Source organism: Belonocnema kinseyi, chromosome 1, assembly GCF_010883055.1.
Source record: "Belonocnema kinseyi isolate 2016_QV_RU_SX_M_011 chromosome 1, B_treatae_v1, whole genome shotgun sequence".
Lineage (NCBI taxonomy): Eukaryota > Metazoa > Arthropoda > Insecta > Hymenoptera > Cynipidae > Belonocnema > Belonocnema kinseyi.
In genome coordinates, this window is record NC_046657.1 from 168,756,410 (window position 1) to 168,771,420 (window position 15,011).

Below are 15,011 nucleotides of genomic sequence, written 5' to 3' on the forward strand. Positions count from 1 at the left end.
AACCTTGTTTAAATAAATGAATAATTTAATCTTTTTTTATTGATATTACGTTTATTAGTACTTTCCGCATGGCGGGCTTCTCCCATTTTTAACATCCAAAATGTTCGGAATTCGATAATCTCAGATTTTGTTAATAAAAAATTTTAATAAAAAAAATGAAAGTTAATAAAAAAATGAAAAAAATTAATTTTGAAGAGAAGCCCGCAATAGATTTCGATATACTTTTAACAGTGCAAAAACCAAAATTTGAATTAATGCATTATTTGCGAGTGGTTTTGCTGAAACTATTTGGAGGAAGTTACCGTTTCACCTTAAGTCAGAGACGTGAGAGGTCAAATGGAGATGGTAAGACGAGCATGTACACCGCGATGAAATGGATACTGCCCAGAAATGTAATAGTCCGCCAATAAAGGAATTGAATTTTCATCTACTCTACCTTCATTCGGTCTAAACTATGCGGCTTGCATTCTCTCAGCTTAACTACTGCCGCGGATCCTGGTCAGCGCGAGTCCTTTGTACCTAATGTGGACTAAAGTAAGAAATATGATCATTTTTAAAGTTAGCAAATGATAATTTATAAATATAATATTCGGAATTCTTGAAATATAAAAATTCCAACGATATGTCACTTGACTTAAAAAGTTAAAAATTAAAGAATATATGTTCAAGTATATGGATTTTTTTTGGTATATTTGACTGAATTCCACTGTAATAGTTTTGATTTATTGGTTTAATATTTTCCTTAACTTGGGAAATTATGGAAGCTCAAATTTGGTCAGATTTGAAAACTTACGAAATAACATCATTATATTGATTATTTTTTAAACAAACGCATTTTTCAAAATTATCCTGAAATAATTTTGTACTTTCAGTCCAAAAGTATTGATAGTGTCATTCCTAGTTTAATTTGGAAATTCATTAACAATCAGACATTTTTTTGACTGCTTAGCCAACTTGTTTATGAAAGTGAATAAAAAATACTATTTTAAAATGTAAAGAGCAGAATATATAGGATTTTCATAAAGTCAATCTCAAAAGTATAGTTTTTTAAATCTAACTTCAGAAATTTTGAATAGGGACAAAAAGAGAACATTGCATTTGCTTAAATTTTGATAAAAAAATTTTACACTGAATTCGGCAAATTTTGAAAATAATTATTCTTCCTTCTAAAAATAATATGTTTGATAACACCAGCTTTAGATTCACACAAAATGTTAAACTTTCAAACCAAAAAGATTAAGTTTCTACCCAAAAGATTAATTTTCGACAAAGTACATGGATTTTCATCAAAAAATATAAAATTAAGGAATTTTTAACCAGAGATATGAATTTTTTGCCTAACGCAATTTGCATTAAGAACTGAAAAAATACTTAGTCAATTATTGATTTGAAAAAAAAATCGAGTAAGTTTAAGATATACAGTGAAACACTTTAATAGCCCTCCCTTCTATAGCCATTCAGGGAATTGAAGCCGCGCCGTACACGGAGAGAACAAAACGGCTGTGGTCACCGCGACTCACGGTGCTGATGCGCGTGACGGGAAAAAAGTGCTTAACAATACTCGAGAATATGTAAAAGTGACGTGTTCACGGAGACCACGCGAGTGCTACACGGTTGTCATGCGCGTGAGTCACATTTCGGACTTTGCAGCGGTGTGAATCGTTTTGTTACTGTTCTGGCAACCGTTTAGGGTTTTTGCAGCAGCTGATTGTAAAAACGTAAACCGTTTGACGTCGTTTTGTGTCTTGTCATCTATTTATGGTAAGTGATCCACTCATAATCATAGTTTCAATAAAAAATAATATATCAATAATATTTAAGCGATGTAAGTGGTCATTAATGAATTTTATTTTCATTTTTTCAAGTTGGAAAATATTTAAATGGTGGTAGTCCAAAAGGCGCCAAAGAGAATTTTGGCGAAAATAGGTTTATAGACCCACAAATTATTTAAAAACTAATCACATATCGCGGTAAAAGCATTTGTTCCAATTCGCGTTTTTTAGTATAGTAATAAAAATTAGGTATGCAGCAGGGTGTCAAGGAGCATGCCGTACTGAACTTCCATATAGTGTGTTCTTTACATGTTTGTGACATTTTACAAGTGATTCATTTCTTCTTTAGCGTTTCTCGATAAATACATAAAAAATTAATTATTTTAAGCAAAATACAAGTATACCTGTGCCATCCTAACCTAAAACTTAAAATCTGGAAATTTTTTTTTTTAAATACGAATTTTTTGTGATATGACTATTTTGGCTTTTATTCGACAATAAAATCTATTCCAAATAGTGTGAAAAATATATAAATAATCACATTTACTCACTTTCGAGAGTAAAAAAGCAAAAAAACTATATTTCACACCGTGACACCATCACAAAAAATTTCATTTCCTCCAAACTGAATAAGTTTTTTAGAGAAAAAATGTTTAATTCTCATTTAGCATCATCAGATCTCGAAAGCATGTTTTTATTTTCGTAAACTATAATAATTCTACTTTTAATTGATTGATTTTTAAAACAAATTGATTTTTAAAACCTGTGAAAATTAAGAGTCAGCATTTTCGGTCGATTTTCTTAGAACTGTTTTTGGATTAAACTTTTTTTATTTATATTCGCAAACTCCATATTTCAGGAGCATTTATTTATTTATTTATTTTCAAGCTAAAAATTGAATTTTTCATCTGAACTCTCAGCCGAGCTTGCTCCAATTTTAGGTTAGTTTCAGTTTTAGATTGTTAACTTCCACATCAATTTCCTCTAAACTGGCTAACTTTTTCTGACTAAACTTTTTTTCCCTCAGTTCAATAATTTTTTCAGCTCGGGAGTATACTTTGTTTTTATCCTTAAATAATGATTTCGATTTTAGAGAATATCGTTTAACTCATCTGCAAAGTTGCCAAAATACCCCTTAGCACCTTTTGCACACGAGGGTTTAAATGATCAAATTTCTGACTTCAATATTTAAAAAATTATTTCTTGTTTTCAAATCGACCTTTATACTCAATCAAATTTCAAAACATAATTAAACGCGGCGATTCACAGTTCACAGCCAAACGGCTGACAGGACTGTGGACAAAACGGTTCACATTGCTGCGACATAACAGTGCTGATGCGCGTGAAAATAATTCGAAGCACTGTGATCGCTGTGGTGGCTGTCGTGAAAGTTCAAACTTTGTGACTTACACGCATGACAACCGTGTAGCACTCGCGTGGTCTCCGTGAACACGTCACTTTTACATATTCTCGAGCATTTCGAAATACTCATTTCCCGTCGCGCGCATCAGCACCGTGAGTCGCGGTGACCACATCCGTTTCATTCTCTCCCTGTAGGTGTATAACAGGAACTGCGTGAAGGGCCGCGGGATCTGCGTTTGACACTCAGGCGAGCTGTCAAGCGTGAACAAACAAAGCGAAGCGGGCTACAATGAGTTAATACACACTCAAGGTCAGCCCCAAAATCCGCGGCATCAAAGAGTTTCACTGTATTTAGAAGTTTTGAAAAGATCGCAAAAGAATTTAAAACTTGAGAAGATTTAAAAACATTTATAAAAGACGTACATCGATTTTTGAAGATTTTGAACACAACTTTGAGACGCTTTCGAAGAATTGAAAAAGGTTTCAAAAGAATAAAATTTTTTTTTCAAAATTCTTTAATGATTTTCTGTAACAAATTCTTAAGAGAGTATTTTAAAATATTTTATAACCAATTTTGATGTATAAGTTACTGTTTCTAGGTTCAAATTGCTTAAAATGATATAATTAAAATTTTTTTTGATTAATTCTTCAATTTAACCTTTTGGCTGAGATTTTTTTTCTTCATCGATTGAAAAATCTTACGTGGTTAAAATTTCAATTACTATGTTAGTTAATAAGTTTTAACATATTACCCAATTTTAGCCTCCGGAATTTCCCAAGTTAAGTAAAACATTGCACCAATAAATTAAAAGATACTGAGGTGGATTTCAGTAAAATAAGCTGAAAATATTTTTTATAAAATTTACCATAAACTTTAACATATATTTTTTCATTTTCATCTTTTTAAATCAAATAACGTATCGTTTGAATCGTTATGATCCGCAGATTCCTAATATTATATTAATAAATTACCATGTGTTAAATTTAAAAAATGTTATATTCCGCATTTTAGTCCTCATTAGGTACAAAGGACCTCGCAAAGGACTTCGTTGACCAGATTCGGCGTCAGCAATGCAGCTGAGTGAGGGGAAGCCGCGTAATGGAAAAACCGTACGCAGGTAGCTGGGGCGGAATTTATTGTTAGCTGCTTGAACAGGTAGATGCTGATCAAATGATAGTCTCTCAATCAATTAAGGAAGGTTACAGGTGCATCGCAGGATAAAGTCATTAAGAGGCGACAAAATGGAAAATATACAATCGTTTAAACTAAAGGCCTATTAGAATCCCAGCAGTGGACGAGCATCTGCTCAGTTATAAATTTCAGGCGATTTTCATTTGATGGCCATCTACCTCTTCGACTTACCCCCTCCACTCGACTCGCTCTCATGTCGCTGACTGAGCCCAAGCGCTGTGTCAAACCTTTCCAGCGGGTGCGGGGGCTTTGTCTTGATGATGAATAAAATACGACACATAACATTTAAAAAATTTTCCAATCAGTGGTTAAAAACTATTACATTAAGAAGCTACGTTTTTTGTGATTCCAACGATATGTGACTTGCAATCATAAGATTAAAATTGGAATAAGTTGTCGCAGACTTTAGTTCTGCTGTAGCGTAAATGAAAAAATAACTAAATTAATTCAGTTCGTAACATTTCATATGAACTAAAACTTTAGTATAAAACAACACCATCGTTTAAATAACTCTGTAGTTAATAAAAATGCAATAGTACATTGTGTATCAAGTGCGTAAAAAGTTAACTTTTAAGAGTGTATTTTCGGCCTTGAAAACAAGCATGTGAAGCAGTTAAAGGATGTTTGATGTTCTTGACAATTTAAAATTATAAGTGAAAGGAAGAAATAGCGTACTTATCAGAAGAGATACTTTGGGGTCCAGCAATGCAATTTGCTTAAAGATAAATATAATTCTCTCCATCGGGTGTAAAGTTTCATGTAGCGGGCGTAAAGTTACATTTCGTCTCGGCGGCAGAGAGCGCATGTGCAAACATCGCTAAACTCGAAGCAGCCACACTACGCCTGCTTCATGTGCTTCAAGGGGGGTCGGACAAAACATGAGTCCGAAGAAAGAAGCGTTAAAATGCGGAAATAAAGTTTAATTTGTAATTTTTTGTTTGCTTCTATTTTTTAAAAGTGTCTTCTAGGGTTTTATATATGAAATGTTGGAGAAACAGTAAAAGATGGCCTAATTTAATTCCTTTTAAAAAGTTGAATTAATCGGAGGGAAGAAAAATGAGAAAATTCAAAGGTACAAAAAAGTTATTTTTATTTTATGTGTTCTAAACATATAAAATAATTGTTGCAATTTAAACGATTTCCGCAGTGTAACCTTTGTCGGTGGAATGAATCAGTACCGCCTTTAGTTGAATTATACAACATTATTATTTCCGATTATCCTCTTTTTCTTTTGATGAACCCATCTACAATGCAATATGATTAGAGAAGAACTATCTTATTTTTCTCCGGGGTGTAGGAAACCCGTGTCATGCCCGGGTCATATCCAAAACGCGACAATCCAACTTCTGCACCTTCTTCGAAAAATTCCGGAATTTCGAGTTTATTCTTCCGTACAGTTTCTACGATCATCCGTGAGTATTCGTTCAGCATTGTTCGCACTAAATTCACTGATTCCAATGTATGGGCTTACATTCGTCACATGAAAAGTTTTTGAATCATTAAGCATTATGATTTTTAATACATATTTATCGGATTTAGACTTAATATACATACTGAAGGAGCAACGCCCGAGAAATCCGAGAAGCTGTACATTAATTGTGCAATATTCATATAGATATAGATATAATAATAATAATAATAATAATAATAATAATAATAATAATAATAATAAGCCTCGGTGGCTCAGTTGGTTTCACCTCAGAGGTCCGGGGTTTGATCCCTGAGTCGGTACCTCTGGAAATGTTTCAATGTACCTTTACCGAGGTTCTGGTGGTTCGGAACCCACCTTAAGTTGTAGGTCCCCTAGTCGTGTACTTGACTGCAACCCAGTCCGTCAATGATGGGGTAAAAACTAGGCTTTGTCCAATATGTCTGGGCAGACTGCTCTCATAAGATCACTTGATTGCATTATAAAAATGCGTCTGTGACTGATGATATATACTGGGACAGCCCGGTGCAAAATGAGCAAATAAAAATTCAACTTTAACCAAAAACGCTTTCGACATGTTGGACAGTATAAGCCTATGACAACATTTCCACACAGAAATGTTTTTTTAATATAATATAATAATATAATATAATGTATAACATTTTATTTTTAAAGTAAAAATTCATTGAAAATTTGATTTTTACACATAATTTTGTACAGAAGGAAACAAAAAATCATTAAAACGAAAATTTCACATAGCATACGAAAAACGTACATTGAGTTCACACTGGGGTTCAATGACCTTCACTCACTTTTCGCTTCTACCTTATTTCGTACCGGTGGAATAACTGACAAGGGCAATCTAGGTGACCTGTCCTCAGATACCTGAAACGAATTTACATTGGCCCCTTAAAGGGACACTCAAATAAAAAAGCGCTGAGGTCCAACGGCCCCCCGTGTCGACTTCTATAGTTAATTATGTGTCATCTGGTAATGATATCAATTCCGCAAGATGCTTCATTTCCTTTATTTCTTCATAACAAACTTCGACTTTAAAAAAGCTCAATATCGAAGAGCTTATTTCTATATTTGAAAACAATGTCACACCAAAAAAACGATATTCTAATATTCAGAGCGTCATATTTTTACAGGCACATTCTAACTAAAGGGAAAAAGTATTCTTAAAATGAGAATATTATTGGAGAAGAAAAAAAGCGCAAAGGAAAATGCGCCTTGCTCTGTTTAATAAGTTCTTTTAATGTTTCGTGATACGTGCTTTCAGATCAGTTCGTTTTTGTTGTTGTAATTGGGGTCATTGATTGATTCGCTTTACAGAAATGTGATATGTACAACATACAAATAATTTAATATCTTTCATCAAGATGTGTCAAAATGTGATTAGAACATTATCATTTTGAATTGGAACAATAGTTTGTAACGTGTACATTTTTTACTTACTCAATTTAACTGTATACTTCTGGCTTTGATGCTCACAATATTTATTTGCTTTTCAATTAAGGATTTCGCAAAGCACTATTTACATATATTTATTACGTATTTATTTCGCGCAGTCACCCCGGGACATAACGTCTAAAGTTTAAGATTAACTATACCTTATTATCATATAGACAAGAATAATTCAAAAAGAATATATATTCTTAAGGTAAAAAGGCCTCCATCTTACATTAGGAATATATTCTTGTCGCCTATTTAAGTTGCAAACATTCTTGAACTTAGTGGGAAATTCTTAAAATTATAATATTGCTTTGTCAGTGCAGTGTGTGGTTTATAATAGACGATGTATCTATAAAATGTAGCAAACTCGGACCTTTAAATGATTTAAATAAATTTAAATGATCTATAAATATAACTTATGACTACTGATAAACACAATGTCGTTTCGCAAATATGTTTTGAATAGTACATTATGCAGAGATAAGGAATTGAGCGAAAACATTTGATAAATACATCGTCTATTATAAACCATACAATAACATTGTTTTGTGACGTAGAGATAATATTTTCGATAACGATATGCTTCATAGTCGCAGTTTGTTTTTAAAGAAATGCAAACAGTTAAGCATCTTGCGAAATTGAGAACATTAACGAGTGACGAATAATTAATTAGCAGTTGTTTGGTTCCAATTATGTGTCGGTTTATAGCTAAAAATTGAAAAATTCTTTTTGGAAGTGACATTTAGGGGTTCTTTTCGCCCCCTTGACCTACTTAGTGGTAGATGAGAATAATGCGCAACATAAATTTATTTTGCAAATCAATTTAAGTATTTATTACAAATAATAAAGAGCATTAAATGGAAATTTTAAAGTGGAACTTACGTAAGGGTAGTTACCCCCTTATAAGTATGAGGTGAATTTAAGTTTCTTCAACTTCGATCAGAATATTTAAGTGCGAACCCAAAGTTTCTAACCATCGCATTCCAAAAATAATAAGAAATTGTTTTGTTTTTTGTAAATAATTTAATAAATAGAATACAGGGATCGTTTACCCACAAAACATTTTTATTCACAAAAATGCTTAAATACGTCAACATAAATTGCCTCTTAACTTTATATCAGTGTAGTTTTTCGCAGATTTCATAAAACTGTCAATTTTCATAACGAAAAATTTTAAGAAAAAAATTAGTTTTTGCACCGTTAAACATAGTGTTAGCATCCCCTAATTATCACAATACCCTGCGCATACTCCAAATTCAAAGAGCAATGAAATGTAATTGATTTGAATGAAAATAATTGGTTCGTTTACGTTAAAATTGACAAAACTAATTTTTGGGGATGAATTTTAAGGGTTGTTTCGAGGATTGCTTTCACCTTTTAGAAATGTTTTTCGCAGATAAAAAGAAACACGCGTCGCTTAGTTTCTGATGGCATACAAAATATATAAATTTGAAGTAACTAGTCTTACATGGCTCTAAGTTTTTGCGATATTACTTATAAGAAACTTACTTCTATTCGAACTAAATGAACAGAAGGCTATTATTACATTGCAAAAAACTGGATATAGGCCGATTTTATTTTCAAGTTCGTATTTCTGAACACAAAATATTTATAAAAATATTTTAATAAAATATAAGGATTTTTCTCATAATAAAATGTGTTTTTTAAATCCCAAGAACATTTACAAAGAAGCCATCTCCACATATAATTTTAATAAATAAATAAAAAGTTATTTAGAAGTTAATCGAGTGACGACAAATGCTTCCCAAAGCACTGAGAGGTGCCTTAAATATTACGAATGTCTGAGTTATTTTTCTTTTCAAAAGAATATACAAGAATTCTTTAAACATTCTCCTTATTTATTTAACAAAATTCATTTTTTGAATATAAAATCTAAAATATTTCTTGTAGATTGTTTGTTAAAATTGCCATTTCTTGTCAGAAATTCCATTAAAAACAACCATTATTTTCATAAAAATTGATTAAAATATTTAAGAATCTATCTCAATAACTCTTTTATCTTTTAAGAGTGTATACACAAGTAAGTATTTACCTAAGTTTAAAATTATGTTTACCAGTAATTTATTGGTTTAATTTGGAAAATACATATATTTCATCATAATAAATTATTTATAACGATGCACCTTAAAAACAGTGCATCATATGAAAAGAGTTCAAAAGATAACAAGTTTGATTTTTTGTTCATTTGTTATTAATTTCTTTAATCGAGAATGAGATTATTTAATTTAAAAAATAAAATTATAATAATTTAATATTTAAATCGAAATTTTATGTGTAGTACTACTTTGTAATTATTTATTTATATTACACGTGAAATTGTCTAAAAAAATTCCATTAAATGGATTTTATTTTTTTCGTTGAATCGAACGGTGTAATTGAGGTGACTGATGCAACAACACGACAAACGCTCGAAACCGCGTAAAAATACAGTGAAACTCTTCAATAGCCCTCCCTTCTATAGCCCTTCCGAGAATTGACGCCCCGCCACAGGTAGGTGTAACAGGAGCTGCGCGGGGGCCGCGGAGTCTGCGGTTGTCACTTAGGCGTGCACTGAAGCGTGAACGAACAAAAGCGGAAGGGGCTATAATGAGTTTCTTCCCACCCACCGTCATCCCCAAAATCGGCACAATAGAAGAGTTTCACTGTATTGTCCACCGTGGAAAATCTATCGATAAAATAAAAGTGGTCTAAACGTGAAACAAAATATACTATCGTCTTCAGCTTGACCAGGCCGACAAATTTTTCTGCTGAAATTTTTTCACACACAATTCGCGATTATTCGGCCCTTTGTTGATAAAAATGCTTAAAATTTGTACAGTGTATTCTCAATATATAAGCGATGACTATAAACAACGTACTTTGTTTAAAAAGCGAATATGTCTGTTTTTATTTAATAGCAAATTGATTCCGAACAAAACTAGCGTTTCACCAACTTCGACCAGTGGAACAGTCATCGAAAAAATGTTAGATGAAATAACTTGTCGCGAGAAGATTGTTCACTAGATATTAAGAAAGATTTTCTGAAAATTTGAAGAAAATTGGTAAAAAATTGTAGAAATGGCAGCGAGTTAAAGTCAAAACACTCTGCCGCTGGAACATGTTGTTGTTCTTTGCCGCTGCTGCTTTATAGCTGTAGAAAAGGCCCATAAGCGGATCAATTCAGCGGCAGCGTGTGTTGACTTCAACTCGCTGCTATTTCCACAATTTTCTACCGATTTTCTTCAAATTATCAGAAAAACTTTCTCAAAGTCTAGTGAACAAGTTCCACGCGACAAGCTATTTCAACTAACTTTTTTTCGATGACCGTCCCACTGGTTATAGTTGGCAAAACGTGGTTTTTATTAGGAATAAATTTGTTATTGAATAAAAACAAACATATTTGCTTTTTTAACGAAGTGCGTTGTTTATAGTCATCGCTCATATATTGATTACGTTTCAGTCACTTTTATTTTATTGATAGATTTTCCCGGGTGGACAATACTTCTACGCGGTCTCGAGCGTTTCTCGATTTTTTGCATCTGTCACCTTAATTAGTTTTTTGTAATCCCACAAATTTGAAGAAATTATTTAAACAATTAAAGCACGCCAATTTATACGTAACATCATCCATTGGTCACGAGATAATTTTTCATAAAAAATTATATTTTTCAAATATTAAAAAAAATTGTTCTGCTATGTGCAACAACAGAAATGTTAAAATTGTTATAAACTTCACTATTTTCAGACAATATTATTTATACTGTTGTGTAGACATTTTTTTCTTTCTTCCTTCCTTACCTTAAATCATCACGTGGTTTCCAAATTGCCACAAGATTCTATAATCAGGGATTGAAATTCGACTCCAATTTTCTTGCCAGAATTGGTGTACTATATTTCACTTTGAAAGTTCACCGTAATCTTTACGATGAGCCTTAAAAGACAAAACAAGTTACCAATTTCTCGCCTGAAGCAACATTTTTTAACCGCTTAGTGATCGGATTGCCCGACCGAATCCCGGCCGGTATTAAAACCGGGGTCCAACCAGTTTACCGTGACGTTTTTAGCTGGATCCCGACCGGATTCACCGACCATCGCTCGGCTTAAACCGGGGCTATCTGGCCGGGTCCCTGATTGGGTTTCTACACGGGAGAAGTTAATCGAATCTCCATCACTCTAATACTCTTTTAAGAACAAAATACTGAAAGGTCGATAATTAGGAATATCTGAGTTACTATTTCAACAAATTCACAACAAGTCTTTTAGCAACTTCCTAACTTATTGAAAAAATTATTATTTTCATTTAAAATCTAAAATAGATCTCATAAATCTTTGTTACTAAATTGCTTTTTCTCCTCGAAAATCCCATTCGAAATAATCATTCTTTAATAACAATTTAGAAAAAGTTTCTTCGAACCTTTAATTGTTTTATCTTGTACAAGTAAGTTTTGCTCAAACTTCAAATTTCTTAGGGAATAATTTTTTATTGTATAATTTGGTAAATACGTCAGTTTTATTACCATGAATTGTTTTTATCTGTGCAACTTGAAAACGTTGAAACTTACAGAAAGAATATGAAGCACAACGTTTAATTTTTTATTGTTTTATTATTAATATGTTAAACCTCGAATTATAATCTTTAGTTTCCAAAGAATAAATAACGTGCTTCGCTTTCTAAATAACAATGTAGTCAAAATGTAGTCAATGAAGAAAAGCTAACACAAACTTCGATTTTTTTAAATGTTGAATCTTCTTCGAAAATTTACGATTTTATATTAAATTTTTTCTTTAATACTAATTCCACGTCAAAAACATCATAAAACATGTATCATATTTACAATGATTTATTAGAAAATTTTAGATTTAATTTAAAAATCTTAAACTTAAGATAAATATAAAACATGTCCAGGCAATGAAAAGTCAATCAGGTTCTCAATCGTAATGATAGTGAAACTTTCGAGATATATAGTTGCACCACTTTATTGGCTAGGAAATTGTGTATCACACTCAATTGCTTGGCTTATTATTGATCATCTGAGAAATATTACTAGTGCACATCATGTTAGGAAAAAATTGAGAGTCCGGATTGCACAACGACCTTAGCGCGTTGACTCAGCCATCCTTGTAGGCAAGAGAGGGAATAATGCGTTGCTACGGGCCGAGCTAATTGGACAAATAATTTTAAAACTGCCGTCATTCCGTTAATAATTATGGATCGGGTTGATTTTTGCATAGAAATATTCATGAGTCTTTAGCGCTTCCAATAAACCTAATTAAATGATTTGTTTTTTATATTTTATATTTTTCAACAACACCCGAACTTTTTATAACTTGTATGTGAAAATCGCAGTTATAAATTTAAAAACAAACCGAAACAAACAAAATTAGTTACGTTCTTATATATTAAATTATAAAATATCCAAAGTGCAGATTGATTAGTTTGTATTAATAGAAATGATGAACATAAATAAACAAAGGCTCGGTCGGACGCTGCGTGGAATCAAAAAATGCAGAGCGACTGAGAGTATTCGCGATCGTTATTGCTGTTCGAAATTTATAGTTGAGATTTTTACCTCAAAGTTATAAAAAGTTCGAGTGTTGTTAAAAAATCGAAAATATAAACAATAAGTCGTTTTTAGGTTAGTTGAAAGCGCTAACGACTCATTAGTATTTCTATGCAAAAAACAATACGATCCAATAAATATTAAAGGAATTGCGACCTACTATGCTGTCTGAGTTCACGCGCTAAGGTAGTTGTTGTGCAATCCGGAAGCTCAGTTGTCTGTTGAATTGTACACTGAGAAACTTTGTACTGAAAAAATTACTACATTAGCGTACAATTGACGGACCAAGGTGATAATTCGTATATTTTAATACAATAGTCGTAATCTATGCTATTTTTATATGACATTTTCCTATTGGTAATACGAATTCTTAGCATTTTTATAGTAAAATCCTAGATAGGATAAATTAGTAGAGATATATTTGAATTATATAAAAAGAGTAGAAGTAATAAGTACCTAAAATAACATAACAGACTAAATTTGTAAGAAAAATTGTTATTGTCTGTAGGAATATGAATTATACTATGACACTTTCTGTTTCTTGTATTGTGGAGTAAGGCAAATGTCCCAATTTGGGCGAATGTAAAGATTTGTTTGACGTACTTTACTTGTAAAAGTATTTTAAATCTTATAAATCGATAAAAATTCCCAATACCTCTCAGTTTGAACATTTTTCATCAATACTTTGTCTGCATATCGATACAAACAACCAATTTTTACTGAACAATAAAGAATATTTCATGTTGTTCCAATAAACCTATTTCGGCGAATGAATTTTTCCTCTGAACCAGTTTGTGCGAATCAAATATCCCAATTTCGGCGAGTGACGACATGTTATATTTCCTACAGTAGCGGGATATCGTGATTGATAAGAACTGACTTCTAATTTAATTTGTCATTGGGAATTTCAAAATTTAAACATAAAAATTCTTCAGCATAATAAATCATGTTATTAAAAAAAAAGAATATTTTCATCGTTTGCATTTTTAAATTGAATATCTCGTTGTTTCTGTAATCGTTTTCCGCACATTTTGATCAATTATTCAATACAAATTCATAAAAAAACAGGCGTCATAACAAGAGAAAGCTTTAAGAATTGAAATAGTGTGCTGTTTATCTTTTAAAAACTCCTAATTTTTATGCAACCTTGTTGTTTGCAAACATTTGCACAAATTCCTCCAACCGTTTTTTTCCGTCCGTATTAAGGCGGAAGGAAATATCCGAATTATCCATTAGCTTTCAGTTATATTAAAGAACACATACGAAAAACTTATAATTAATACTTACTTTTCAAACACACATTCGCGCCACAAAAATTTTGGAGCACTGTTGAAACGAAAAGCTACGCAGCCTGACAACTCCTGAACTAATAAGCCAAGAGTAATGTTATGCTCGATCGGCCACACACGCGTGACTATGTGTAAAGAGCGGAACTCTGTTTAGGCGCAAAAAGCTGAAATATTTAAAAGGTTGATTTAAAAATAGTTCTTACAATTTATATATACCATTATATAACCATTTGGTTCGGTTTTGATTCCTCTAGAATCAAACCGAAGGGCCTATGACAAAGCCACCGAACGCGTCCTCGGGTTGCGGATAGAGGGTCCCTGTACCAAGGGTTTCTGCTGAATATGGTTACAAAAATAAATAGGCAGTCGCGGACAATTGTCCAGGGGTGGTCCCGAAGGAATTAACCCCCAAGCGGAGGTGTGAAAACCGTGCCGAAAGCTGAATGGCACCTGGGTGAGGTGTCTAGAACGGTGACTCTGGGATACCAGGCGACCTCTCAGAGTAAGCAGCCTTATCCTTGCTTGCGGGGCTCGACAAAGATGGACGAACCCCTTTCCCTAGTTTCTCGTGGGAACAACAATGACAACACCAAACATAGTTGTAGGAAGTGCGGTTCAAAACAACAGAACGCGCAGGGCTCCCGACAATGGGTCGGCCAATAATGCCGACCAATCTAGAGCTGGGGGAGCCAATGAAAATGGATTCAATGCGATGGATCGGCGGGATCTCGTGACCTTTGGGTGGACGGAGGGACTGAATCACGACTTGCTAGACTACTACGATGCGAGTGTGGCCCGTGAACGGGGTTACATGGCACGGCTGCATGCTCTGTGGTGCGAGGAACACCAGGAGCTATCGCACTTTTCGCAGCAACGTCTTCGAAACCATGCTGAACTACTCCGTAAAAGGGGCTATGTAAGCGGAACGCCTACTCTACCACAGCTAGAACA

General features: G+C 33.0%; 1 protein-coding gene across 5 annotated transcripts in view; it reads right to left on the reverse strand.

The window, feature by feature from the left end:
- Window positions 1-15,011, reverse strand: part of LOC117170435 (venom carboxylesterase-6-like) — a 92,699-nt gene that overhangs the window by 59,121 nt on the left and 18,567 nt on the right. Inside the window, exon 1 of one of the 5 annotated variants that reach the window (XM_033357173.1) lies at window positions 14,059-14,177. The exons of the other annotated variants lie outside the window; for them this stretch is intronic. The gene's annotated coding sequence lies outside the window, so the exon portion shown is untranslated. Of the gene's footprint in view, window positions 1-14,058; window positions 14,178-15,011 lie in introns of those variants that run through there. 5 annotated transcript variants of the gene reach the window in all.